This window comes from Anolis sagrei, chromosome 3, assembly GCF_037176765.1.
Source record: "Anolis sagrei isolate rAnoSag1 chromosome 3, rAnoSag1.mat, whole genome shotgun sequence".
NCBI lineage: Eukaryota > Metazoa > Chordata > Lepidosauria > Squamata > Dactyloidae > Anolis > Anolis sagrei.
In genome coordinates this window covers 205,506,410-205,533,907 of record NC_090023.1, presented here as the reverse complement: position 1 = coordinate 205,533,907, position 27,498 = coordinate 205,506,410, and the positions used below count along the sequence as shown (strand labels likewise).

General features: G+C 37.0%; 1 protein-coding gene and 1 long non-coding RNA gene across 2 annotated transcripts in view; one reads left to right on the top strand and one right to left on the bottom strand.

Moving 5' to 3' along the window:
- Positions 1 to 27,498, top strand: part of ATRNL1 (attractin like 1) — a 678,126-nt gene that overhangs the window by 435,490 nt on the left and 215,138 nt on the right. The gene's annotated exons all lie outside the window — the stretch shown is intronic.
- On the bottom strand, positions 66 to 26,629 carry LOC132770976 (uncharacterized). The gene is made up of 3 exons (XR_010909589.1): positions 26,541 to 26,629; positions 17,238 to 17,331; positions 66 to 360 (listed from the first exon to the last, which is right to left on the bottom strand). It is a non-coding gene; the product is annotated as an uncharacterized lncRNA (long non-coding RNA).

Here is a 27,498-nt window from a genome sequence, read left to right as displayed (position 1 = left end):
TGACTAACCCTGTATAGCTTGATCCAGTGCTCTCATGAGGTGTCATGCAATTTGAAATATAACATATGTGCTCTATTTTAAGACATGTACCCATGGATGAACTGAATGTACAAGTTCAGCATTCCATAGCATTCCTATTGAATGAAAAACACAGTTCTAGGATTAAAAGTGCTCCTTTGCATGGTCCATTTACAGACTCATTTCTCACTCTGTGCACTGGATTTTATAATCCCAGATTTCCTCTTCCTTTCTCCTGCATAAAGTAGCCAAGCTTGATTGCCTCTGAGTTGACAAGTTCCATATGCTTTGACTGTAGAGAGATTTAAACCTTTTCCTCCTTGCTTCTTACATCCTGTCAGCCTGCAAAGAAAATAGGAAGGCTTTACATATGGCTTTTCTGGTGCGGGTCTATTCCCTAGTGTTCAACATTCATCTAAAATCTAAGTCTTAAAACATAAGCTTTTTTTATTATAGTATATGACCTCAACTTCCTTTAGATGGGTCTTGCAACAGGTCAAACCCCATGAAAGGATGCAGTTGATATCTAGCCAATCTGTGACTGTTGGGCTTTCATCCTCCTCAGAGGATGAACCAGACCTTCCTGAGCTAGATGGCAGTGCAACTCTAGGTGACCCCAGGATCTCAGATGAAAGCAGAGCCCCAGTCCGAGAGGGGCAGACCGCTGCTAAAGAGTCACAGAGGGAGACAGATCCTGACCTAGTACTAGAGGTGACAAATAGGGACAGCGTTGGTATATATTCAAAGGAGTGCCCACTTGCAAGAAAAATGTCTCAAGACAAACAGCCTTCTAGGAAACAAGGACCTTTGAGAAAGTCCAACTGAGCCAGGGAATGTGCTCTGAAAACTTAAACTGATGAGCTGTGCACAAGTAAGATCGATTGTGCACACACACACACACATATATATAAATTTTCTGTAACCCATTGGCTCCAGTTCCTTCAGATTTACGCTCTCCTTGGCTTTTGCCTCTCATTTTGGATAGTCTGGACTACATTGCACCCACCTGAGCTAACCCTTGAACTACTTTGTGACCTAGTTTGAATTGCCCTTCTCTGGAACACCTCCTTTCTGGTTAAGACTTTGAACCCATTGAAGCATGTCTAGTCAGGTTCTACCTGGAACAAGACAGTGCCACAAAGTATAGTTTATTAAAGCTCAAAAAAAGGTTTGGCTGTTGGAACATAAGTAATTGCTTACACAAGAGATTTTTGTTCCATCTAGTGCTCTGTTGTCTACAAGAAGTAGCAGTAACATTTTGGTAAAATAAAAGGTTTCTTTTCTTTTTTTACAATTGTCTTGCAATGAGGAGACTGCAAGAAAATTGTGACTTTTTGTGCAAAGAAAAAAGAAAGTACAAGCTGTGTACATGGCAAGTCCATATTATGTCTTATGACTCCTACTTAAAAATGCTAGGAACTGGACTGCACTTTTTTATAATCATTTTTATTATTTTTGAATGGGCAAATTTACATAAAATAGGTGTTGTTTAGATTTGTATGGTTATATACATTTTAAAAATTATTAATGGTAATGTTAAGTAATATTTGTCTCAAGGTTTCTATTCACTGTTCTCGTATACACCCGGCTCTGCTTCCTTCTTCTATCTCCTGCCTCCACCTCTTTCCACTCACATATTAACTTTACATCCTTCCTAGGTGATGTAAAAAAACCCATTAAAAGTATACAATACACCTTGTCTCATAAATTTGCATTTTGGCAAGACTCAAGGTATGTGTCATAGTTCCAAATCAGACATGCCTTTAAAAAAAAAAAGCAAACAATGAAAAATACATAAATACATATGCATTATGAGAAAATGTGCATGGATTTCCCACTGAAGAATGAAAAAATTGCCTCCTGCTACAAACAAGCATGGGATAGGAATGTGGACAGAATATGGAGAAACAAAATGAAATCAAGACAGAGTGTTTTTCATAGTTGTGCTTTTAATTGCAGTGAAGAGGAGAAAAGACTGTTTGGAGGGTTAAGTCCACCTCCTCATTCATATGCTATTAGCAGCACCATTGTTATATCTACAGAGACATTGACCAAGAAGAGAAAATTCCAATGAAACATCCAGAGACACACACTACTCTTTGAATTTGATTTGGCTCCTCTTGAACCACAGAGGAACTTAAATACATTCGGTAGCTGCTGATTTTTTTCTTCAAAGTATCAGTTGTCTCAAGGAGGCTGGAAGTCTACAGGGCAGAAAAAAATAGTCATGATGGAAGACTTTTGATCTTCCAGAGATACAAATAAATATATTAGCATATATAAAATGGCTGCAGTCCAAAATCGTTTGTTTCTTTCCACAGCAAACCTGATTACAGACAGGCTCCTTGGTAGTTTCATAAAGTACAAAAAATATCTCAAATCCATGTTACTCTCTTCTTATTAATCAAGGCTGTTCCTAGCATTCCAATGACTCCATTTTAAAACGTAACATGCAAGGGAAGAAAAATAATGCTCTGGTGTTTTCACTTAATAAAATGGGTTTTTTAAAGCTAAACTTTGGGCTCTTTTATATGCCTAGCCACATTTTGTGACTGGAAAGGATTCATAAATAGGCAAATTGAAGAAGGTACACAAGAGATATGTTGATTATCTGAAAAAACAACAAACTTTATACTTACAGGTAAAAGAAGATGTACATAGAAAAAGAGGCTAATATGCAGTGCCTTCCCCTCTATTCTACCAATAAATAACCCTTTCCAGTTGACACTAGGAATCAACCAGTCTCTAACACTGCTTTTGCTTTCTAAAGGACTGCTTGGATATAACAAGCTATAGGATGAACTGTGTGAAGGCAGTACTGCTCTCATCTACATGGCTACATGTTGAAATCGAGTTAAATTTTGGTTTTTTATTCAAGCTTTTGGAGGTGGTTTTATGATGAGAAGGAAGTATTTGAAAGATAAAAAAATTAAGGATTTTTAAACATTCATGTATTTTCAGCTAGTGGAAATAACTATAAACATTAGCATATAGGTTTCCCCATATAAGGTCCTTTATAATCCTTTACACCTTTTGTTACATACCAGTTGTCTTCCTATAAAAAGATTATGGATTACATGGCTGCTTTTAAGTGTGTGTGTGTGTGTGCATGCATGCATGCATGTGTTACATGTAAAATTGTAGGAGCCAAAACTCAATACCTTCTTTTGTTGCCTTTCTAAATCATTCATTCCTAAAGGGCCATTCACACATGCCAACAGCTTGCAACCTTGGAAAACCAGTAGTGTTCATACAGTTTACAAAAGTTACTTTTTGGATTACAACTCTTATAATCTCCCAACTGGCTTGATGATGAGAGCCAGCATGATGCAGTAGCTTGGGTATCAGTCTGTGGTCTAATCTACATAGACTATTTATTACAGTTTTGAAGAAAGTAGTTTTGTTATGCAGATGATGATTATACAAAGCACAGAACACCAATATTCATTAAGAGCATTTTTTTCATGCACTTTTGTGGACGTTTGTTGTCTAGCCATCACAGTTTCATGCTAGCTGGTCAGTGTAGATGGGGCTTTCAACTCTGGATACCAAAGTTTGAATCCCCACTCAGCCATGTAAAATCCTCTGGGTGACCTTGTGTAAGTCACTCTCTTCAGCCCATTGGGGGAAGCAATGACAAACTTCTGAACAAATCTTTCCCAGAAAAGTCTGTGATGTGTTGATACATAAGAAATGATGTGACGTAACTACAACAATAGTAGCATGATGATCATTGCATAAGGGAGTAAAGAAGAGGCTCTCTGTTCTTACAAAAAAAAAAGATGTACACATTATGTCCTTTGTATTAAGATCTCTTTAGAAATGAGAAGGAAGTCTTTTCTTAACATTCTGTTTATAATTCTTCTTCAGAAGGCTCCTCCTTCAGTAGAAAATAATTTAGGATGAATTTAGTTGTAGAAACCCAGCATACTTGGGACTTATATCAAGGATGGTGTGAGGTCACAGGTTGTATATCCTTGATGTGGAGAAGAGGTTGAAATCATGTAGCCCTCCAACTGTTATTATACTAAGAGTTGTAGTCCAATAACAAATTAAGGGCCACCTGATTCTCACCTCTGAACTGTGAATAAAGAGCTGTTCTCTAATTACCTTTTTATAAGTAAGTTGTTCTTTGACCGTTTGGAATGCATATCTATTAGGGCGGTGTAATCAATAAAAAAGTTTCAAAACTCATTACAAAATTAGGAGGCACCAGCATTTAATTTCCAAAGTGTTTCTAAATTATCATTAGTGAAAATTTCATTACTACAATGAGAGTAATGAAATTTTGTTACTTTTTCGTTATAGTAATTGCACAAATGAGGAAACTTCAGGGGCTCCTTTCTCCCTCAATTGTACAGCTATTGGGGTAAAACTGGCTATAATGATATAATAAATGTACCACTGTTAGCCCATCAAGCTTCATAATGTTTCATGGATTTGGGGGGAATATTCAAAGTTTTTATAAACAACATTTAAAAAAACCTACAAGATCTATCTCCTTGAATTATCTATACAATGACACAAGTTAACAGGTGATCATTCTGCCCAACTTTCAGAAATATTCATACACCTACTAATTTTAGGATTTTAAAAAAAGTTTTGAGAAACCTTTTTTTTAAAGCCACAACAGCTGTCTCATTGAATGTCTCTCACATTAACCAACAGAACTTCCATTTAGGAGCAATTTCAACAGAAAGGAAGAAACCATGAAAATGAACAAAATCTGGCTACCAGTATTTAAAAAAAACTCAAAAATTACAACAGCAAAACAACAGAGAGTAAACAATCAGGCACATCAAATCACTCCCAACAAAAGATTCCCCCCAGGCACTTCCAAGCCATTAAATGCTAATCAAGGTCGTCAGTTGAAACATTCACACCTAGCTCCAACAGACAAAAGTCCTTTGTCCCACCCTGGTCATTCCACAAATATATAAACCCATTTTCCTACTTCCAACAGACCTCACTACCTCTGAGGATGCTTGCCATAGATGCAGGTGAAACATCAGGAGAAAATGCCTCTAGAACATGGCCATATAGCCCGGAAAAACCTACAACAACCCAGTGATTCCGGCCATGAAAGCCTTCAACAATACATTCTTCCATTTCGGAATTTCTTCCCAGTCCAGCACTGATGTTTTCTTACTAGAAATGTCAGTCCTCCTCTTTGCATATTCAACAGTTTATTGAAACTTTGTCTGGCTGCTGCTACAGAGGGACTAATCTCTCCCCTATCCTGATTGGGACATTCTGATGATGAGCAGAATTCTGGGAAATTTTATTTAGGGCAAGGCCTTTTGAATTCTCTGACATGGGGTTCCTTGCCTTCCCAAACTACATTTCCCAGAATTCTGTGCTTTCTCAGTCTTTTCCCCAGGAAACTCTGCTTTCTTCCTGCTTCAAGGGGCCATTAATTTAAAAAGGAATGGCAGCCTTTTTGGCTTTGCTTTGCTTGCTTACACTGAAAAGGAAATTGACTTTGGAAGGCTTTTGAGGTGTACAAAATTCAAAAGTATTGGGTAAATTTCAATTCTTAAGTTTTTGGTTTGGGCCATGCCCATGTATTGGATATTGCATTGTACAAACTTAACAAATTTGATCCAATTAATGAGGACTAACGATAATTTTGCACAGCTCGAATATCTATATTGCTTTGCATAGTGATTCTGTGTGTCATGTGTGCTTGATTTTTATTCTTAGCCCACTGAGTGATAAAATCAAGTTCAATGCCAAGATATTTGAGTGCTTAATCCAGGCTAACATGTAACAAATGGAATATACCTTTGGAGCTAACAAAACCTGCAGCCCTCACATCCTAATCCATTTTAATAAAACTATTATATCTTTATCTATTACTTAATCCATACAACATGATATTTATTGGTCAACAAATGTCTATTAAGGCATATTGATTGAATTTTTAATTGTGAAACATCAGATTGCTAACATGATAGTTTTAACACTGTCTCCAGTGCAGCTATTAAAAGTACATTATATTTAAATTTTAGTAAACTTCTGTGAAGTCTATGAAGAAACATGTGTCTATTTTTAAGGATGCATTAGGTGCTGAATTACTTTGCTTTTGGCTTTCTGAGTTATGTCTCAAGATTGCTATTACTGAAGTCCCAAATGTAGATTCCTCAGTTCCTTTACTATCCCAAGGGATGTCATATGAAGCAGCCCTTGAATATGTTATTAAGCATGATAAATGAAACATCAATCATATTTACACAGAGTCTGCCATTCAAATAAAAACTTCAATACTAATAAATGGAGAATAAACAGACACACATACATGCAGTAGGCCCTTCATTTTTAAACAAAAGTACAAAAGCCTCAAATTAAAATACTATGTTTTTCACTTGAAAGAAGACCTCTCTAGAATTCTCTAGATTTTTCCAGGGCAATTCTGTGATTAACTTCATGGTTGGGTGTGAGTTAAAGCCCAAGGATTGAGCGGCGCAATCACCGGGCCCGTTCCACACAAGGCCAACACCTGGAAAGACATGGATTGTATGAAAAATCCAGGTCTTTACAGGGTTTTCCTGCTTTATCCTGAATTAATTCAGTTTTACCGAAGACGTCGTTTGGACACCTCGGGTAAAACCGAGGGATCTTCTGCATTATGGGCAGTGTCTGGATGGGCCCCTAGAGATATCTAGGGAAGTGGTATCTCTAGGAATGTTTAGGTCCTCAAGCATGACTAAGTGGAAGTTGACAATAAAATCCCTCTGAAGAACCTAGAGATTCCTAGGGAAAACATATTAATAAAACCTATAAATAATCAAAGCTCCAACTGTTAACCCCACAAATGTAAAGAGTCAACTGCATATAAACACGCACAAACAGAAACACTTTTCAAGATTGCCCTGTCATCCTGAAATCCTTTTCCTTACTATGAAGATCACAGAAAAGCCTCAGACCCAAGCCCTGAGACTTGGCAGCCTTAATCTAGTCAACAGGAGCATGATGAGATGTATGCGTATATATTCACTTGCATTTCTGTGAGTTTGTTTGCATACATATGTGCACAGCCCCTCAGAGAGTATCGTCTATGGGCTGAAGAGGCTGTGTATTCTTGCTCCAAGCTTATTCTTGCTTCAAGCAGTTTGATTTTCCCCCCTGCTTGTTTTCTATTATAAACTAGCTTTTGCTGGGTAACATAAACAATGAAGCTCAGAAGTTAATGAGTCTGGAGGAACATCTGTTAAAAAGACCTTGATTACCATATATTTGCAGGGAAATGAGAACATAAGGAAAGACAGAAGCTGATAAAGGGCCTGTTTGGCTTAAGCAAATAAATAATGCTGTCCAGGCCACAAGATGGGTTTTTCAATTGGAGGCTAATAAACACTATTGTTTTTTTCCCCCAGTGGTTAACACCAAATGGTAATTTGATGTCATCCCAATTGTTTTGCCCTGTTTTCATGCCAACATAAATCATTACCTACTCCTTAATTATTCCAAAGAAAACTGCTCCATATGTATTATCTGATGATTAAAATGGCTTAGTTTGCAGTATTAACCCCCCTTTAAAATATCCAGTGGACTAAAGGAATCAAGAGATCAGACCAAAGATAACTTAGGTACATGCATTCAGGGCCTTAAGTCAGAAAGGGAGGGGAGATCTAAGGGTTGGACCTCCCTCCCTGAAATGTGTCAGGTTAAAAAAAAACCTGGTTAAAAAAACTGACACATTGGGGGGGGGGGGTGTTGAACCCTTTAACCCTCCCCCCCCCCCCTCAGGTACTGCCCTGCATGCATGTATACATGCATAAGCTTGGAGTTGGGAGTCAAGTCTAAAAATGAAATTCATTCATGTGTCATATAAACTCATAGTAAAGGTAAAAGTTTTCCCTTGACATTAAGTCTAGTCAAGTCTGACTCTGGGAGGGTGGGGGGGGGGTGGTTGCTCATCTCCATTTATAAGCTAAAGAGCCGGCAACATGCCTCGAAGGTCATGTGGCCAACATGACTGCATGGAGTGCCGTTACCTTCCTGCTGGAGCAGTACCTATTGATCTACTCACATTTGCATGTTTTTGAATTGCTAGTTTGGCAGAAGCTGGGGATAATGATGGGAGCTCACCTGCTCCATGAATTCTAACCACCAACCTTCCAGTCAGCAAGCTCTGCAGCTTAGCAGTTTAACACACTGCACCACCGTGACCCCTTATCTCATACACCTTGCCAAAATATCATTTTGTACACAATATTTTGATCACTTTGTGCACGAAACAAAGTTTGTATATACTGAATCATCAGAAAGCAAAGCCCTATCTTAGCCACTCAAATGGATAATATTTTGGAATTCTGGCTAAAGGATATTCAACTTACATTACTTTGTAGAACTACTTATCTCTCAAATCTGGATAAGAAATGAACTACAAATTTATTGGGGTTTTTTTGTTTGAAAATGCTGCTAGATAGTATTACAATAATTGTCTAGATAGTATTACAATAATTACATTGTTTGATATTAAAGTGTTAATCTTAAATAGTAGCTTTTCATGTCATCAATATTGAGACAGATAAAACTAAAGCTGAAAGTCAGGATATAAAGTATCATGATTTCAGTTGATGCAGTTCTTAGGAACTCAAGAAACTATTGCCATCAATAGATTAATCTGGAAATATACTTTATGGAGAAGAAATAATGATCTAAAGGTGAAGCAACGTTTCTAAAGGTCATTCTATAATTGCAGGCATTGATTTGTTAGGGTCACCTAAGGAGAACTGATGTTATATTGTCAATTAGAAGAAATAATGTTTTTATTTAGTACACCTAACATCTTGTCATTGATTCTACTGTTTTATGCCTTGAACCTATAACAAATGAACACACATAATCAGTTTAATGCTATTTTTCTTTATCGCTCTATCAATCCGTCTATCTTCTGGAATTGATCATTTATTATATTCTAAATCCACTTGCTAATCCCTATTGGAATAAACCAATAGATTCTGGTTATTACTAAAAAATAAGTTTGTAACACTTTTGATACCACCCTTCAGTTTCCATAATAGAAAGCTCTCAATTTTTGTAAATGCTGCTAGTTGGCAATAGGGATAAGGCTGGCTGGATCCATTCCCTTCCTTTGGCAGTTGCTTGACCTAAAAAGCAGGTAGTGGCAACGACAATGATTTTATTTCTTGCTTTTGTATTGCTCACCCAAGCAAATATATGGAAATTCAGTGATCTCTTCAGCATAACCTGTTTTAACTAGTTCTCTTACCCTTTACTCTTATGCTGGTTTCTAGAATAGACACCAGCTACATCATATCATTCTTGTTCAAGATCTGTTAATGCACTAACCTACATATGTTGAAAAACAGCACACATTCTTTGATAAACACCAATGAATGTTGAAATCCAATCCACATTCACTTTGTGCCAAAGAGCTGCTACTCAGAATGGTTTTGAGGCACACATTATTGTCACAGAACTGATTATTTTTGTGATGTATTTCTATAATCAGGTTGGTACAGGGAAACTGATTTTTTTTCTTCTATGTGCTAATATATATATATATATATATATATATATATATATATATATATCTCCACCATCCTCAGAAGAGCTTCTTTACCTCTCCATCCTTGCTAACTACGTATGGGTTGCTGTGGAAAGTTAGGTTCCTTCAAGGAAATTCCTCCCATTAAAGCCCTCATTGTATCTGAAGATCCAGAATTACAAATCAGGAGCTCAAAAATCATGAGGAAAGGAAATAGAGCACCCTCTGTCTGAATACATTGAGGAGCAGCCTTATCAGTCTGCCATAAGGTGCCAAGAACCTGAGTGAAATTTTAACAAGCTAATCTTGGAGTCAAAGGCTAAAGTGTTTCCGTGTTTCAAATATCTTTCAAATAAGTTCCCCTGTGCTATCAAAGCTAAATTGCACATATATTATATGCTTTTGATTACGATGTGTCAATATGAATAACGCAGAGGGTTTTTTTTAATGCATTTCCATTATATCTGTATCTGTTACTGGCAACCTCAGGGAAAATACCTTCTGCTTGATTGGTATATATTTTGTAGGAAGCAGCCATATGCTTCATGTCATTAACTGTAGAACTACATCTCTTGATGAATCAACACTTCAAATTCTGGCTTCAGTTTCTTTCTCCTCTGTCACCTTTAGTTTTATCTTGTGTGAGCTGATGTGATTTTTACCCAGACCTTCTGCTTGGTGACAGAATGTTTAATTACTTTCTTCAACATTTTTTCCTACCAAACTACACATTTTGGGAGTACATGTCAGGAAAGGCTGAATAAATATATCATGTGCTTTTTTCTCAGAATTTAAAAGAAAGTGGAATCCCCTGGCCACAATGGTCACTGGAAATTTTGAATCAAAAATGGTACTGTATTTGGGCAAACTCCAAATGGACAGAAAAAGGTAGTCCATTTTATGGTGGGGAGTTTAAGGAGAAAAAACAATTTCCCTCCTTTTTGCTGGTTATTTCAACTAGAATTTGACCATAGAAACAAGTTGGACGGCCTACAAATTCCTAGAGAGAGCTGATTTCTCATTTTGAACAGCAAATATACAGAAAAGTAGCAAGCTGATAAACCCATCCCTAAAGCTCTCACATGATTTTGTAAAAAAAAAAAACTCTGTAGGGTCTATAAAATCATTGACCAAAATGGAAATCATAAGAAGAATGGTGGCTGGTGAAATAAAAAACCAGTGCTGCATGCATTTTGGAAGAAGTCATCCAGTGGTCTCTAGGAGGCTCAAAGGTTTTTGTTGACTTACTAGCAATCCCCTGCCACGTGTTGTTTTCTAATATATGTAATGTCTTTATGTTTGTGTGTAAACAGTATTTCTTGCTGTTTCTTTGCCAGTGTTGATGTGGAGATTGTCTGGTTTGCCAACTCTGGAACATGGAACATATCATTGTCCTTCTTTAGGGGTCCCTTTCAAATATTTGATACGGCATCTGTCATATACATATGTGTGTGTGTGTGAATGGCTGGATGGCCCTTTGTCAAGAGGGCTTTGATTATTTTTTCTTGCCCTGGTGAAGGGAGTTGGACTGGATGGCCTTAAGGTAGTATTTCTCAACCTGGGAAGTCAAGATCCCGGGGGGGGGGGGTCACCAGGGGGGTGTCAGAATGGTCACCAAGGACCACCAGAAAACACAGAGCTTTCTGTTGGTCATGGGGGTTCTGTGTGGGATGTTTGGCCCAATTCTATCATTGGTGGGGTTCAGAATGCTCTTTGATTGTAGGTGAACTATACATCCTAGTAACTACAATTCCCAAATGTCAAGGTCTATTTGCCCCAAACTCCATCTGTGTTCACATTTGGGCATATTGAGTATTCCTGTCAAGTTTGGTCCAGATCCATCATTGTTTGAGTCCACAGTGTTCTCTGGATGGAGGTGAACTTTAATTCCAAAATTCAAGGTTAATTCCCACCAAACCCTTTCAGTATTTTCTGTTGGTCATGGGAGTTCTGTGTGGCAAGTTTGGTTCAATTCCATTGTTGGTGGAGTTCAGAATGCTCTTTGATTATAGTTGAACTATAAATCCCAGCAACTACAACTCCCAAATGACAAAATCATAATTTTTGAGTGATGGTCAATCCTTGTGTAGTGAGACATTTTGTTGCCAAATTTGGTGTGATTTTCTTCATTGGTTCTTTTGTTTTTAAGGTACTCATTATGCACAGAGCAGATATATAGATATAGATGATAGGCTTAGCTAATTTGGTTGTTTCATTTCACATGAGCATATTGTTAAATTTGAAGAATAAAACATGCTGAAATATGTTTAAATTTCCATTTTGATTGTATGGGAACCTAACTAATCTTTCCATGATATTTCTGCCTCTGGTAATGAGTTTTCCGTTGTAGAAGTAATGTCCATGAACTGAGGCATTTGTGTATATTTACTCAAAGGAAGTTTGCCAGTGCCGTCCTCTAAGAGTGAGAGATTGTAGCTCACCCAATGGGTCGCTATGGCAGGTCTCCCTGATTCCTAATTTCATCACTCAAACCACTACAACACACTAGTTCTCTGCACTGATATCTAGGTATCAATATAGCTAAAATCATAGTTACTGGCTAGAAAAAAAGTTCTTGTAGTCTTGGTACATCACTCAATGAGTATAAGTCAAGACAGTAAAACATATTCCATTTTTAACAGAGACTAATATGAAAGGAAGTGAAACAAATAATCAATATTGTAATATCTATCGAAACAAATATGATACAACTGGAACAGTAATCACTTCAAAGTAATCAAGGTAATTATCTCTAACAGGTTCAATGTCTGAGAAGTTTAGAAGCAGTGGGAAAGGCATTTATGAAAAATTTAAAACTTGAGGGGAAAACTATGAAACTGTGTATAATATGGAGAAAAGTTTTTATCTTCTCACATTACTAGAACTCAGGGTTAGTCAGTTCAATTGATTGGCAGTAGTTTCACCAGAGCCAAAAGAGAGTACTTACTGGCACACATATTATTTATTTATGGGATTTTCTGATAGAATATGATGATGGTGATTATCACTGGCATTGATGACTACAGAAGGGGTTAGAGAAATAGGCAGTAAAGCCAGGACGATAGGTCTAGTGATTTGCAATTGCTTTCAAAAGGAATTTGATCAGTTTATACGAAATAGATCAATAAACAGTCACTTTATGGGCTACAAGTCCCATAGACAGTAGGATTTTGAGAACTATACAACAAAAGTAACTTTTCCAAATTCTGAATCCTTATGATGAAGTAGAACTTCCAGTTTGAGAAGCAGTGTTTCAGAATATAAATTACCGGGAAAGAAATAATGGGTGGAAAAGGCAGGAGAGAAGTTAGCCACTTTTTAAAAAGTAAGCATAGACATCTTTAATAAAGCCTGTGCAGGACCTATTTTTTTTTAAAAAAAATCTAAAATAATAAAAAAGTAATTTTGTAATTTTCAGTCATTCAAGGTAAATATGTTTCCATCTTCTTGTTTGCCTCATTGCAAAAACTATTGTTCTGATATAAGGAAAATCCACAAGAACAATATTGTAGAATAGTGATAAATCCACATACATTTTTGCCTCTGTTTCTGTACTACTTGTTCAGATTTCAGAACACACCAAAATGTGTGGTATTCTTGTCACACGCTGGTTTTATCTGATCACTTATCCTGAGATAACATCTCAATTCTAGTCTTAGGCATACTTACATCATTGAGAGGCAAACCTGAACCAACAGAAGCATGCAAAAAATAATGAAGTGTGGGCCCAGTTAATCAGGCATTCTTTATCCATAACCGATTTCCTACCAGCATATAGTGAAGTTGCTGTTTCAAGACAGCAGCATTCATTTACCAATTGATAGACCAATAAAACAGGAAAGCATAAAGATTTCCTTGCTGATCAGGCTACCATTTTGTTTCTCGTGCCTATGATAATTCACAAACAAGTTGTAATGGTTGTGACTTTCCCTTTGTAGTTTGTCCCTCATTAAAACCTGACCATGGCATTTAATGGGTTAGGGAGTGGGTAACCCATGACCTTCTAGATATTTCTGGAATTCTGTGCCCGTCAGTTCTGGTCTCTGGTGTTCTAAGATGCTGGAAATGGTATGTCACAAACATCTGTAGTCCAGCAACATTAGGAGCTTCCCTTTCCTGGTTTGGCTCTCAGCAGATATGATTATATATCATCCTTATAAAAGTCATTTCTTTTTCTCCAGTGCATGGGCAGACAGCTTTGACAGATCTATTCTGAGGGCTTTTCCCATGGTAGTACCCACAGTGAACTCTGCCCATTCACTGCTGAAATGTGGCAGAAGTGATTAGAAATCCACTTCCGATGTGAGAAAAATAAAATTTCAAAACAATATGCAAAGAAGGCACACATTTGGCCAAAAATGTGTCAAGAGATGAATTGGATTGTTTATTGATATATGTATTGTGGATCGTGTTTTTATGCTTTTAAACTGTATACTGTTGTTTGTTATAAGTTGTTGTAAACCGCGTTGAGTCGCCGGCTAGGCTGAGAAATGGCGGTATACAAGTATAGCAAATAAATAAATAAATAATAAAAATGTGAGGAGAACATAGAATATGGATGACCTTGGACTGAAAAGCATGGCTTGGAATCCATATGTAGTTTGTAGGTAATGTGATTCTTGTCTCTGAAGTAGATAGACAATAGCTTTGTGTATTATGTGTTCCCTTTGCTACATAATGAGGTTGGAGAAGTTTTAGAAATGCCCTGCTGTGATGTATTTTTGGATTCAGCTGGACTAGCAGAACTATAGATGTTTGATATAAGCAGAGTTGCAACTAATTATATGGAAATAAGTTACTCTATTTCTCTTGAATACAAGCTGCTGGTGCAATCCTAATTCAGGCACAGCAGATTCATGTAAAAGTCTAAAATAGCTGCTATTTGACATTCAGAAAACTTTTACTGTTGCCAAATTTTTGGGACCCCAACATTAAACTAAGGGGACTCCATTTGGGACACACAGTTTAAAAAGCAGTGTTATAACGCACACTGATAAGTCAACCTATGTGCAAATGCCTGTTTCCATCTTGCAAAATATATTCAGTTCTGTAATTCTAAGGTTGTAGATGGAATAGGAATAGAAAGGAATCGAGTTTTAAACTGGAACTATGTGCCATAGATGAAAGTGGAGGGATGATGTACATTTGGAGTTCATAAGAGTCCCATTTTGTACAAGACAGCTATATTGAAGCATAAAGTTCAGGCTTTTATTGAAATAATATGGGTCACTATAAAGGCCATGTTTGGGAATGTGCACCAGTCCTACTGCCATCAGTCCTGCTGGTACATATGTAGCAATCAGGTCTTGCATATCTATTATAAAGGGGGTTTGTACCTGGCACAGTGGTACTATTCCTCCTTTGGGTTGTTGTAGGTTTTTTCGGGCTGTATGGCCATGGTCTAGAGCAGGGGTCCTCAAACCTTTTAAACAGAGGGCCAGGTCACAATCCCTCAAAGTGTTGGAGGGCCGGATTATAATTCGAAAAAAAGATGAATGTATTCCTATGCACACCGCACTTATCTTATTTGTAGTGAAAAAAACACTTAAAAACAATACCATAATTAAAATAAAGAACAATTTAAAAATATATACTTATTAGTGTTTCAATGGGAAGTGTGGGCCTGCTTTTAGCTGATGAGATAGGATTGTTGTTGTTGTGTGCTTTCATGTCATTTCAGACTTAGGTTGACCCTGAGCAAGGGCCAGGTAAATGACCTTGGAGGGCCACATGCGGCCCTTGGGCCTTAGTTTGAGGACCCCTGGTCTAGAGGCATGGTCTAGACCTCCTTTGTCCAGCTGTGCTGGTGCCAAACAGCAAAATGCTCAACTCATTATAGTTGACCTATTGTTGGAAGATCTGTGTGGGCTTTAGGGGTGCAGCCACCCCTGCCCCCCAGGTCTTGCAAGAGGACTTCCTCTTATAAGACCTGAGGCAGCCTTATATAGCCTGCTTGTTGTATCCTGTGTTAGTCTTTAGGATACCTGACACCATTATGTACAGCCGAACAGTTTTTTCTACTGGCTTAAAAGTTACTTAGAGAATTAGCTGATGTTTCCTTTCTTTAAACATTTTTAATTAGCGGACAAAAGAGAATTTTTTTAAAAAAAATCCTCTTTCCTGCAAGATAGGAATGGTTGCCTCATATTTATGTATTTATTTATTTAGCCACTGAAATATGCTTCTTGACAGCAACTAACTATTCCAGTTTTAATTCATAAATCACAGGAATGAAAATGAAAACAATTCAAAATAATAATGGTTTGTGTAGCTTGAAGAGTCGAGTCTTATTATATTGTTAAGCCAAGTCCCATCCCTGTGATTGATTGCATGCTGATGTATTTGCACAAACTGAAAGCAGCGGTTTCTGTAGCTTTTATATTTCCAGCATATGAATTTCCCCACTCAAGCATTTACTAAAGTAAAGAAGTATATATTAAGTAAGCTTTCCCAAATATTCATGGCAGTACACTTTGAATTTCTACTCTTTAAATACTTAATGTTTCTATAATCTACTCAGAAAATCATTAAATGTTCATTTTCGATTGTTCTCACAGCTTGTCAGTTTTGCCCTGTCATCTTATAGATTTGGAGTGTTTATATATCACCTCATCTTAGGTGTCTGGAGTCCTTATTGTTACTAAATAGGAGGAGAATTTGCTTCTGTTACTGCCAATTTCTTCTCTTGTGGAAGTCCAAACATTCTGTTTGGAATTTCCTGTCTTTTCAGTAGATTTTTAGAATGGATAAGGAACTATAAAAGGAAAGGAACTGAAAAATAGATCCCTTTTCCACTACTGGTATTTCTGTTTTGAATCAGTAATCACTTCTGAATGGAAGGATCCCTTCTGTTCTCCCCGTGCATTCTTTTGTAAATCTGTAATATGCATTCTGTAATACTCAGACCTTTCTGCACCATGTTTTATATGTCTTTTGAACCTATTATTAATCAGTACTCAGAAACACTACCTTCCTTCCCATTGGCTATGCAAGACAGAACATTTTGTGAGCTGTAATCTAAAATTACTTGTTTAAATTCTTGGATTGGCATTTATTCATCCCTGTATGTTGTTTATTCTCCTAACATGAAGCTTTGATTCATTGAGTCCTACAGGAAACCAACAGTTATTAGGGAATAATTGGGCACGATTATTTCTTCTTAGGTGCCTCACAGTCATGTTAATGCTGATTTTACTGTAGGGAACACACTTTAGCCTACAACTGGATCATCATTTATCATTATTTCAATGTATGACATAGTTGTAAAAAACAGCAACAACCTTGCTCTTTCTTGGTAAATAAAACAGTTACCAGCTGGGAAAATGTTCCCTGTTGATAAATATAAAAACAACGCATTTCAGATTCACATCCATTACTTAAGAAACTAGATTATTATGGTGTGTTTTTTTAAAAAAAAAATTAATAGCAGTCTTCTAAGAATTACAGAGCAGAAGTGTGGAATATGTGTGCTTTGGTTTGTAGGCTGCATGGAAACTCAAGGGCCCCTTGGCAAACCCCAAATCCCTTTTTTTAAAAAAATTCCATGCCAATGTTCATATGGATTTTTCACCCAACATCTGGCCAAATTGGTTTAAAAGGCCATAATATACGTTTCCTTCCCCACAAACCTGCACAAAATCAATGCAGCTTTGTCACCTGCCAAAGGGTTCTTTGCTGCAGTAAAGGAAGGGGGAGTGCTTACCTCTCGCATATCACTGATGTTTTTTACTGGGAATCAAAGCATTTCCTTTAAGACAATGATGTTCCAGTGATATTATCTTTTTCGCCTTGTTTGGCTGGAAAAAAGATGAAATATATGAGAATTAGACCATGGGATTCTGAGACAAGTCTTGGATTTGGTTCTGAAAACAGTCTTATGCCTTTCTTAAGTAGAACTTAACACACAAATATTATTTAAATGTTAAAGGTAAAGGTTTTCCATTGACATTAAGTCTAGTCGAGTCCAACTCTGGGAGTGGTGCTCATCTCCATTTCTAAGCTGAATAGCCGGCGTTGTCTGTAGATGCCTCAAAGGTCATGTGGCTGGCATGACTGCATGGTGCGCCGTTACCTTTCTACTGAAGTGTTACCTATTCATCAACTTACATTTGCAATGCAGTTGTGAGAAGCTGGGGCTAACAATGGGAGCTCATCCTGTCTCACGGATTCAAACTGCTGATCTTCTGGTCTGCAAGTTCTGCAGCTTAGCAATTTAACCCGCTGTGCCACCATGGCAATGGGGGTTATAAAAAAACACCCAAATATTATTGTGGTACCAAGGGATATCATCAATTTTGTTTCTTCTGAGATACAGTTTCAGGACTTGGACACTACAGTTTGTTGAAATACCCTTCCCCAAAGCAGGGGCAGGGGGTGTTTCCTATTACGATGACTGAATAATGATGAAATGTACTCAAGGTTGAATATATGAAGCACTCTTTCAGCATGCTTTAAATGATTCCTGTTATAGTGTATTAAAATGCTCACCACAAGTACCGAATTATAAAGTCAATTGAGTTACATTGACAGCTTTTAGTTATATATTGATCAATAAAGTAAGTATAAAATGATTTCCAGCAAAACAGATCATGTGCACAAAGAACTGTCACTTCTGATAAGGGCTTTACTTTAAGATCCTCAGTTGCAACAACCAGTTCCCTGTCTGATACAGATTGTATATAAAACATCATTTGTAAAAGGACAGAACCTACAGGGTTGATAAAAAGATGTGTATCATTTCACTACCTTAAATGAGGATAGAGATTATCTGATCAAGAGGACTTAAGGAACTAATTACGACTGGAGATTTTGATCCAAACGGAAGCTGCTCTTGAAAAGGACTATAATTCTTGCTCACTAAAGCTATAGAAGTTCCCTTTGACTCTGTCATTGCTACTATTCTGTACTTGGCTGTCCTTTCTGTTGTAAATTAGAATAGATGAAAGCTGTCAAGTTGAGCCCATGATGGAGGCTAATTTGATGTGATATAATTGATGAACTCCAAATTGTTCCACTTTTTTCTCTTGAACCAGTCTGCCTGGAACTCAAAAAAGCCCCTTTGATTTGCATTGCCATAATGCTGTTGAGCATCCGGGTGAAGACAAACATCAATGCATTTGTCATTCTTTTATAATTTATATCCTGTCTTTGGATGTTAAATACTGTGGCAACTAAAAGAATAGTACCTTGTTTCTGGTTAATTGACTGAAATGAGACAAAATTCACTCAAACAATAACTACTTTTAAATCAGGCGGAAAAATGTGTCTCTGTTATTGTCTGGATCCAAATGTTTACTAGAGGACAACTCCGTATTTTACATTAATAGATTGCTGCCTGGTAACCCAAATGAATTATGCCTGATTTTAGATTGTATACATTTGGCAGGATCAATTGTTTTTGTTTGTTTTATTGTAATGCACCATGGCCTAATATCAATAATTACTATAATTCGTTAATAGTGTGTGGTTGCCTTTTGCGTACATAACAAGACCATACAATTTCAAAAGAGTGGGTATTATTTAAACTGATGTGAACAATCATACACTTGCTGTTATACAAGTATACAAAATATACTTGTAGAAAAGTTTAGCATTTCCATTTCTGATTAGGAGAGATCAAAGGCATCTTTGTGATTAATATATACCTTCATTACCTTTAGATCTTACTTCTGACTACAGTGAGTTTCAGGCAGAGCACACTGTGAACTGCCCTGAGTCCCCTTCGGGGTTGAGAAGGGAGATATACAAATACCGTAAATAATAAATTGGTCTCCTCTTCCTTATTCCAACTACAAAAATCATATGAGGAAAGTCTAGTAAGAGCTGGTGACTGCCATGTCAGTTAGCTGGTAGATCCATTACATAATTAAATCGAACTTCAAAGGAGCTAAAGACATTTATTTTGTGGGTAGGACACAGCACCTTCAATAACTCTTCTGAGTCTGGACTAAAGCATGTATTATCCACTTTCACAGATACAGGTTAAGGGCGGATCCAGACAGCCTTTTATCCCAGGGGCATCCATGTTTAAAAAACGCGGATGTTCCTGGGAGGCTGTCTACACCCACCCCAGAAAGTGCATGCTTTCTGAGGTGGGTGTCCAAATGTTGTACTGGGATTTCTCAGTACAACATCGGGAGGCTAAGCCCCCACCCCAGAAGCCCCTCTAAACTAAGTAAAAAAAGAAAAGAACTCCCCCGGCATCCCTAGGATGGCTGCCAGAGTTCTCCTGGCATGTACAAATAACGTGCTAGGAGAAAGGAGGGGGGAGCGATTAGTGCTTTATATAATTTTTAAAATAAAATTATATATATATACATATATATATATATATATATATATATATATATATATATATATATAGTACAGGTTGTATGACCAGAACCCATTATTGTCAGGAAGTCATAAGACATGATCCTAATTTGTCACCACTGAGTTCTGTTTAATGTTAATACTAAACCAATATTAAAATCATTCCACTATATACCAATTAGTTTCTGGGCAAAGTGGAAAGTGTTGGCAATTACCTTTAAAGTCCTACATGTTTTGGGTCCAGGTTACCTGCAGGTTCACCTCCTCAGTACAGTCTGTCCCATACATTCAACTCCTTTGGAGGACATTTATTCCACTCAGCCAGGACTAGTTCGGCAACTGTCCCCCAAATGACTTTTTCTTTAGCTGTCTATTAAGTTCAGAGCAACCTGTTGGAAGACACTCAACAACTGAATACGCTGTCTGAATTTAAAACAGCATTAAAGGCTAGTCTCTTCTGGTAGACTTATATAGATTATTTTCAAATACTTTTTTTACTCACAATTTCAATATATATTGGTCTTATGTATTATGTTAAACTGATGTTGTGTTTTAATTGGTTTATTTGTTTTTAATTGATGTTATGTATGGTATTTTAATCTGTTGTTCCCTGTCTCAATCCATACGGAGAAGTAAGAAATACATACATACATACTCTTCTGTTGCTTGTTTGGATATAGTATAGCTTGTTATGGAACATGTTCAAAGGTAAGAAGAGAGCATTGTCTGGGGTCAGGTGCTAGAGTAGGCATGGGCAAACTTGGGCACTCTGGGTGTTTTGGACTTCAGCTCCCAGAAATCCCAGTCAGTTTTCGGACTGTTTGGAATTGTAGGAATTGAAGTCCAAAGCACTTGAAGGGCCAACGTTTGCCCATGCTTGTGCTAGAGTCTAGTCTTAAACTCTAAACAGCATGACCAGAGCAAAGCGCTCAGTTTTAATAAAGTAAGGTATTGATTCAGAATTGTATCCAGCATTCTAAATCACAAAAACAAATGCCTATATCATCATGTACAAGTCTAGAAATGTTCGTCTAAAAATCTGTCCAAAAACCTGGGCTGACATATCCAGAGATCAGTGTGCTTTAGCTCTTATTTCAAAAAGGAGCCATTCTCTTACCTGAGTAGAAAGGCAAGACCTTAGTCCACCCCAGGAGAACCTAAAAGAACCACTGAAGTCATTGATTCTTTCTGTCATGGCACCACTCCTGGCCTTTTTGAATACCTTGGTAGCAGCCAGGGGTGGCTGGCCCCTTGAGATGGCATTGATATTTCCCCCTCTGTCTGGAATGATACTCAACTTATCCACATGTCATATCAAAATTCATAATTTGTATTTCAAAACCTGTCTTCAAATTATACATGAGGCTGGCTTATTTATGAGTATATATGCTTGTTCAACGTTTCATTGTATATCTACATAGTTGTATTGGGTAAACACCAGAGTATGCTGTGCAACAATGATACTGGGAATCATGCCTCCCTTCATATTTTCTCTTCCTGTATGTAAGAATGTCATTGTTCAAGTGTCTCTACATCCTTTCTGTCCCCAACAAAAAATAGCATCACTAATAGCAGTGTAATCAAATTTGGCTGAAAATATTTTTAATGTGCTTGATTAAAAAGAAAAGATAAGTGCAGGAGTCAGGTGGGATTATTGCAAGACTTAAGTACCTCTTGAGAAACGGGTAACATGATTATCATAGCAGACAACACAAATGCTCAGCATGAATGCCTGGTCTGCTATTGTGAGAAAGATAACTGGATTAAGTCGCATTTAGCACTACACTTAAGTGAGAAGAAGCCAGAGCTCTATGGGACAAAACTGAATCCTGAGCTTTATATTGATTGCTCTTCCACAAAAGTCTTTATTTAACAGATTAATTCTCAGGGGAAAACTATATCTGTTGAAAGATTCATCACACTGCATTGTAACAAGAATCACAAAAGTACTTACAGAACAGCAAGAGTTCTGTCTTTTCTGTTCTATTTATCTGTTTCTTCTCAATAACCTTCAGAAATGTAAGTTTGTGTTACTCAAATCTCCCAGTTATTTTAAAAGCAAAGCAACCAGGAAGGTGAAGCTGATGGATCTAGATACTATCACTTTTCCTATAGAGACATTTCCATTGTTTAAGTCTGTTGGTTAAAAAGGAGGGAAGGAAGGGAGGGAGGGAAGGAAGGAAGGAAGGGAGGGAGGGAGGGAGGGAGGGAGGGAGGGAGGAAATACAAGTCCAATCCAACTGTCCCTTTTCTCAGTAAGATAGCAAGTTATATGTATGAAATTTCAGTTTGTTTGTTTGTTGAAATATTAAAATGCTATCCCTACATGGTAGGATCTCATGGAAGAGTGCAATAAACTGGATTAAAACAAATTTAAAATAATTTTAAAGACAATTTAAATCATAACATATATTACGCTAATGCATCAAAACAAGTTGGAAAAGTGCAAACCATGTGTATGTTAAAAGTATAATTCGACCCAAAAATTACACATTTTAATTTGGTACTGAAATAAATTAGTAATTATGCAGAAAAAGGCAAACAATACAGGAAACTGTTGAGTCCCTCTTGCCTGCTACTTGTCATATATGCATGTTTCTCAAATCAGTGTGGTACTGAAGACATGGATGCTACCTTTGATACAAGATTGCTCCAAATATTTTAGATGCTATATAGTCTCCAGACTAGTATGCCAAGACACTGGTACTGGTTTCAGAGCTGATCCTCTTATTAGGCAGGAGATTGAGAGGTGGAGGCAATAATTGAGTTCTCTATGGCCTGTTTTGTACTCTCCTAGGGCTCATCTACACAGCACTGAAAACACGGGATTTTCCAAGTTAAAAGGGAGTGGTGGTTACATGATGCTAATGCTAAGTGTGTGCTGATTCGCTGCAACAGACAAAAAACAAGATGTAAAAAAAAAGAGAGATATCCAGTGAAAGTTTTCTTTTAAAAAATCCTCTATTATGTGCTGAACATCATATGCACACTCGGTCAAATCTGCTTCAATTTATATTAAGATATTTGTGTGTGTGCATATACGGTCCAGAGCATAACAAAGTTATTTTTTAAAAAAAAAAACAACCTTCTACCGGATGTCCATTGTCTGCCCTCCATCTTCTTCTGATACAGAAGAAGCCTGTGAAGACAGCAGGGGAAGAAATCCCAGGACCTACGTGTCTGTGTAGAGACATGTGATAGTGTCCCATCACCAGTGTTAAAGGAAGATTCACCTGCAAGTCAAGTTCTCATATGGCATCTAAATGGAATAGAAGTGTCATCCTATTCTTTGCTTTAGGCAGCAAAAAAATGTATTGAGCCAGGCTTGACTATCTCAGCTCTAACAGCAAATGAAAGGAGACACAAAGAAAAATGTGATAGTTGATACTGGATTTCAGTGGTGCAAATATAGATAATCTGTAGCTTAACTTCATTATTTTGGATGTCTTGTGTGTGTGTTTACTGTTAATGTCAGCTGTGTATTTTTGCTTTGCTTCGCAGAATAAGCACAAAGGAACACTGTTTCTTATTTCAAAAATGACACCATAGCTGTTGTTGTTCACCCAAAGAGTGAAGTACTTTGAAAGGGAAAAATGTATTCTGGTCCTTTATGTAGTCCTAACACAGACTGGTATAGTGGGTTCACATTTTGTTCTTTTAGCAGCAACATAAGGAACACTAAATGTTGCTTGGATCTAGCTACAGATTGACCTTTTCAATGATCATCCTTTTTCTCTTTTTGATTTGTTCTGGGGAAATTACACGCACCTGGTATTTGGTTTCCAAAAAGGATACACATCAAATTGACCTTTTGGTACCATTTGGAGGGGGCAGGAACAGGAGTACAAAAGTGGGCGAAGGACAAGCCTGCACTTTGTTTTAAGTGAATCTTAGCTGCTGCCTCTTGGATTATGCCTTGTTTAAATAATCCTTTCTTTCGCCTTTGTGTAAAGCCAGGACATAAAGTACTTGAAACATTTTTCTCGCTTGTGGCAGACTGTACCAAACTCCTTAGAAAATATTTCCTTTACTCCATCTTTTAGACATATTTAAAAAAAACAAAGCACAAAGAAAGGGGCATTCACCCTTGGTTTGGTTCTGGGAAACTGTAAGATATTATTTTCCTTTCAAAAACGGAGACAGAGAACAGTCATTTTGTATGTGTATGTTTGAAGAAATATAATCTATTGGTCTGGAAGTTTCATACATTCAGGTATCATGGCAAATGATAGTGTTACAAGAGAAAGGTGCCGCAATCAGTTGGTGCATTTCCCACTTTGCAGACTATTCTCAAGAAGTTCAATAGCTGTGTCTTTCTGTTTTAGATTTTTAAACTTGAACCATCCTGATAAAACATTGACACTACCCTGCCCTGAAACTAAAGATATATTTCCTCACATTTACCATTGGCAATTTTGCTAGAATCTATTTTATTTCGGCCCTCTTTGTCTTAGCTCTTCTGAATGGATAGTGTGTGTACATTTCAAATACTGAAATATAGATTTTGTTTGTCACCACTGTATAATTGTTTGTGTATATAAGGGCTACTGTAACTGATCCCACTGCTTCTCCTAAAAAAAACCCAGCCTATCCCTCCTTCTAAATTATCTAATATTCCTTTCACAAGGGATGCAACAGTGAATAGATTCAAATTGGTAATGTGATGTCAGCCCCTGGCAGGTTTTAGAACAAAAGCACGCTCACAAAGGAAGGTCCTCAGAAATAGCTTTATTATTCCTTCTTGCCAAGGAGAATCCAAAGCTAGTTCTGACTATTCCCCACCAAACTAGTAGTATATCATCTAGCTGAGCCATGACCCGTCTTACTAACTATCTCCAATGGGTATTCAATTCCCATGAAACAGGCTACATTTCCCACGCCCCCCCCCCCAGTCCAGATGGCTCTTATCAGAAGCTATAGCTCTACTCCCATTCCAATCAAACTGGCATGGAGTGGATGAAGCAGCTTGTTGGTTTAGCTGGTACCAGGCCCGTAGCCAGGATTTTGATTCGGGAGGGGCTGAGTTTGATTCGGGTGTGGGGGGGCTGAGTCTGAGTGAAAGAAGGTCTACCCTAGCAAACCTTTTGTATCGTTGCCCCAATACCCCCATGCATATGGAATATATTGAGCATGGTGATCAGATCATGATATGAATAAACATAACAGTTTAAATAATGTACCAGTAAGGCCTTCTCGTGGACCACCATGAGAATTTGGGGGGGGGGGGGCTGAAGCCCCTCAAGCCCCCCCTCCAGCTACATGCCTGGCTGGTACGGACACATCCTGACATGTGATGTTCATCTATTTACACATATTTATTTTTATTGGGATTTGCTTCTTCTTATCAAATGGGTTTATTTTCCTGAGATCAAGAACAGCTTTCACATGTTGGGACTAAGTTATTAATTAAAATTTCCTCTGTTCCATGCAATTTCCTTTTGTGTTTAGGGTTTGTTGTACATTAGGAAGGGAAGGTATATCTTTCACACATTTTTTTCATCTTGGCCAGATCAATTCCTGTTCTTCTTGTGCATATTATTTATTTATTTATTACATTTATATATCACTTTTCTTCCCCTAAGGAAACTCAAAGTGGTTTTCAACATTATAAAGGCAAAATTCAATGTGGTACATATATGTAACAACCAAAAGACAATAGCAACACAATAAATATAACTATATATTAACCTAACCAAATTAAGACATAAACATAAAATAACATTTAGACATAAAGCATAAAAAATTAAACATCAACAATACAATAACATTTATTGTATTGTGGATGTTTATTGTATTATTAATAAACAACATGATTTTAAAACAGTTATTAAAATCACGCCATCCAAATTCAAGTCTGTAGTTGTTCCATTGGTCCATTCACCATCAAGATTTATCTAGATTTACAGCAACAGAATGGATGCAGACCATGGTATTTCAGAACCCTTCCTTGAACATTTTACATTAGTATGCTTGCACCATTGCGGAATGCTTGAACGGCATATTCAACTATGGTGAGATTAAAGATGTGATCTCCTTCTTCTCCACTTCGGTGGTGAAGAAGGTACTTACTTTAACGTGGCAAACTTTTGTTTATGTGTGTGTTTATTTACTGCTAATTAACCAAAGATGTGTATTTGGATTTTGTCATTCACGTTCCTTCTTCCCTTCACTTGATCTAAAAGGAATCAGGAAAAGATGGAACAAGGGGATGGGAGAATAGGAATAGATAGATTAGGTAACAAGAGAGGACCATCCCAGCTCCTCCCATTCTCTCATTAACCACTCCTTCATAATGAAAAATTGTATCAAAGAGATGAAAACGGATAGATGTACAATATAGGAAAGATCAACATTTCACAAGATAAATAGGAATAGCAAGTAATGGCCATTCAGTACAATACAAAGAGATAATTTTGGTGAAAGCCTTTGAGACTACAAGATGAAAATACTGCATTATTACCCGTTGTAGAATAATTTATCAAACATGCCCTTTGACACCAAAGGGTAAAATTTACCTAGAATCTGGATAGCAAATCTGCTTGTGCAATGCTTCCTTAACTAGAAATGGGTTTATTTAATGATGATATTAACAGTTTTGAAACTACAGTGAACTTAAAGTGTTTTTTTCTTCAAAAAACAAACAAACATGTACTTTGACAAAGATAAACAAGAAAAAGTCTTGCTTTGAACTTACCCTCTTTTCAGCTCATCAGTTGTGCAAATGCTCTGCAAATTAGTCACTTCAAAGGGTACGAAATAGTTCACAGAGTCCCATGAATGCCGGCATCTCTGAATATCAGTTAATGTCAAACCAAGGCAAGTTATCAGGTTGAAAAATCAATAGCCCCAATCAAAGTCTAAATGTAAGATCTTTTTAAATTGCTTTTATAATGATGAGAGGCTAGAAACTATTTCTGAGCTATATTTGTATCCACTATTTTGAATTTATAGTAGTAATAACATGGAAATAAGCTGTTTCTCTTTTCTTATAAAATGGAAAACAGAATTGATGCATAATTGAATAAGGCAGCCTTCTCAACAGAAACTATTATTTTGGAGAGTGTTTTAAAATTATATATAATACTTTCTAAAGTAGAAAGACATTTAACAGTTGGTTTTTGACACCATTGCAAAGACTTTTATTTTGGTGACAATGTTTCGTTATGAATTTGAAAGATGTAATGTGGTGGTAATAATATCATTCAGCACAAATAAGCCATAGTTTTTGGTGAAAATCTATGATGAAGTGTTCTTACTTACATTGCGATTGATAGGAATTTACTTTAAAGATTCAATGTATTAGTAGCCGGACAGAACAGAGTTTAATTGGTTCTGAACATAGTGGTACATTACTGGATTTCATCTGTTGAATCATAGAACTATTCAATTTACAATTTACAATTGGTTGATTTTTCTCCATATCTGAATTTAGACCATCATTCTGTACAAATAATTCTTTGCAGTTCCAGAGTTGATCCAAAACATTTAGCCACTTCAGACATTTACAAAATTATGGATGATGCAGAGGCAAAACTCCTGTTCAGATGCATGTGGGCTAAAATATTTTCTCTAAATCTTATACAAGGGATTCTGTTATGAAAATATGTACTCATGGAATGAAAATTCATTTCCATATGTGATCAACTACCTGA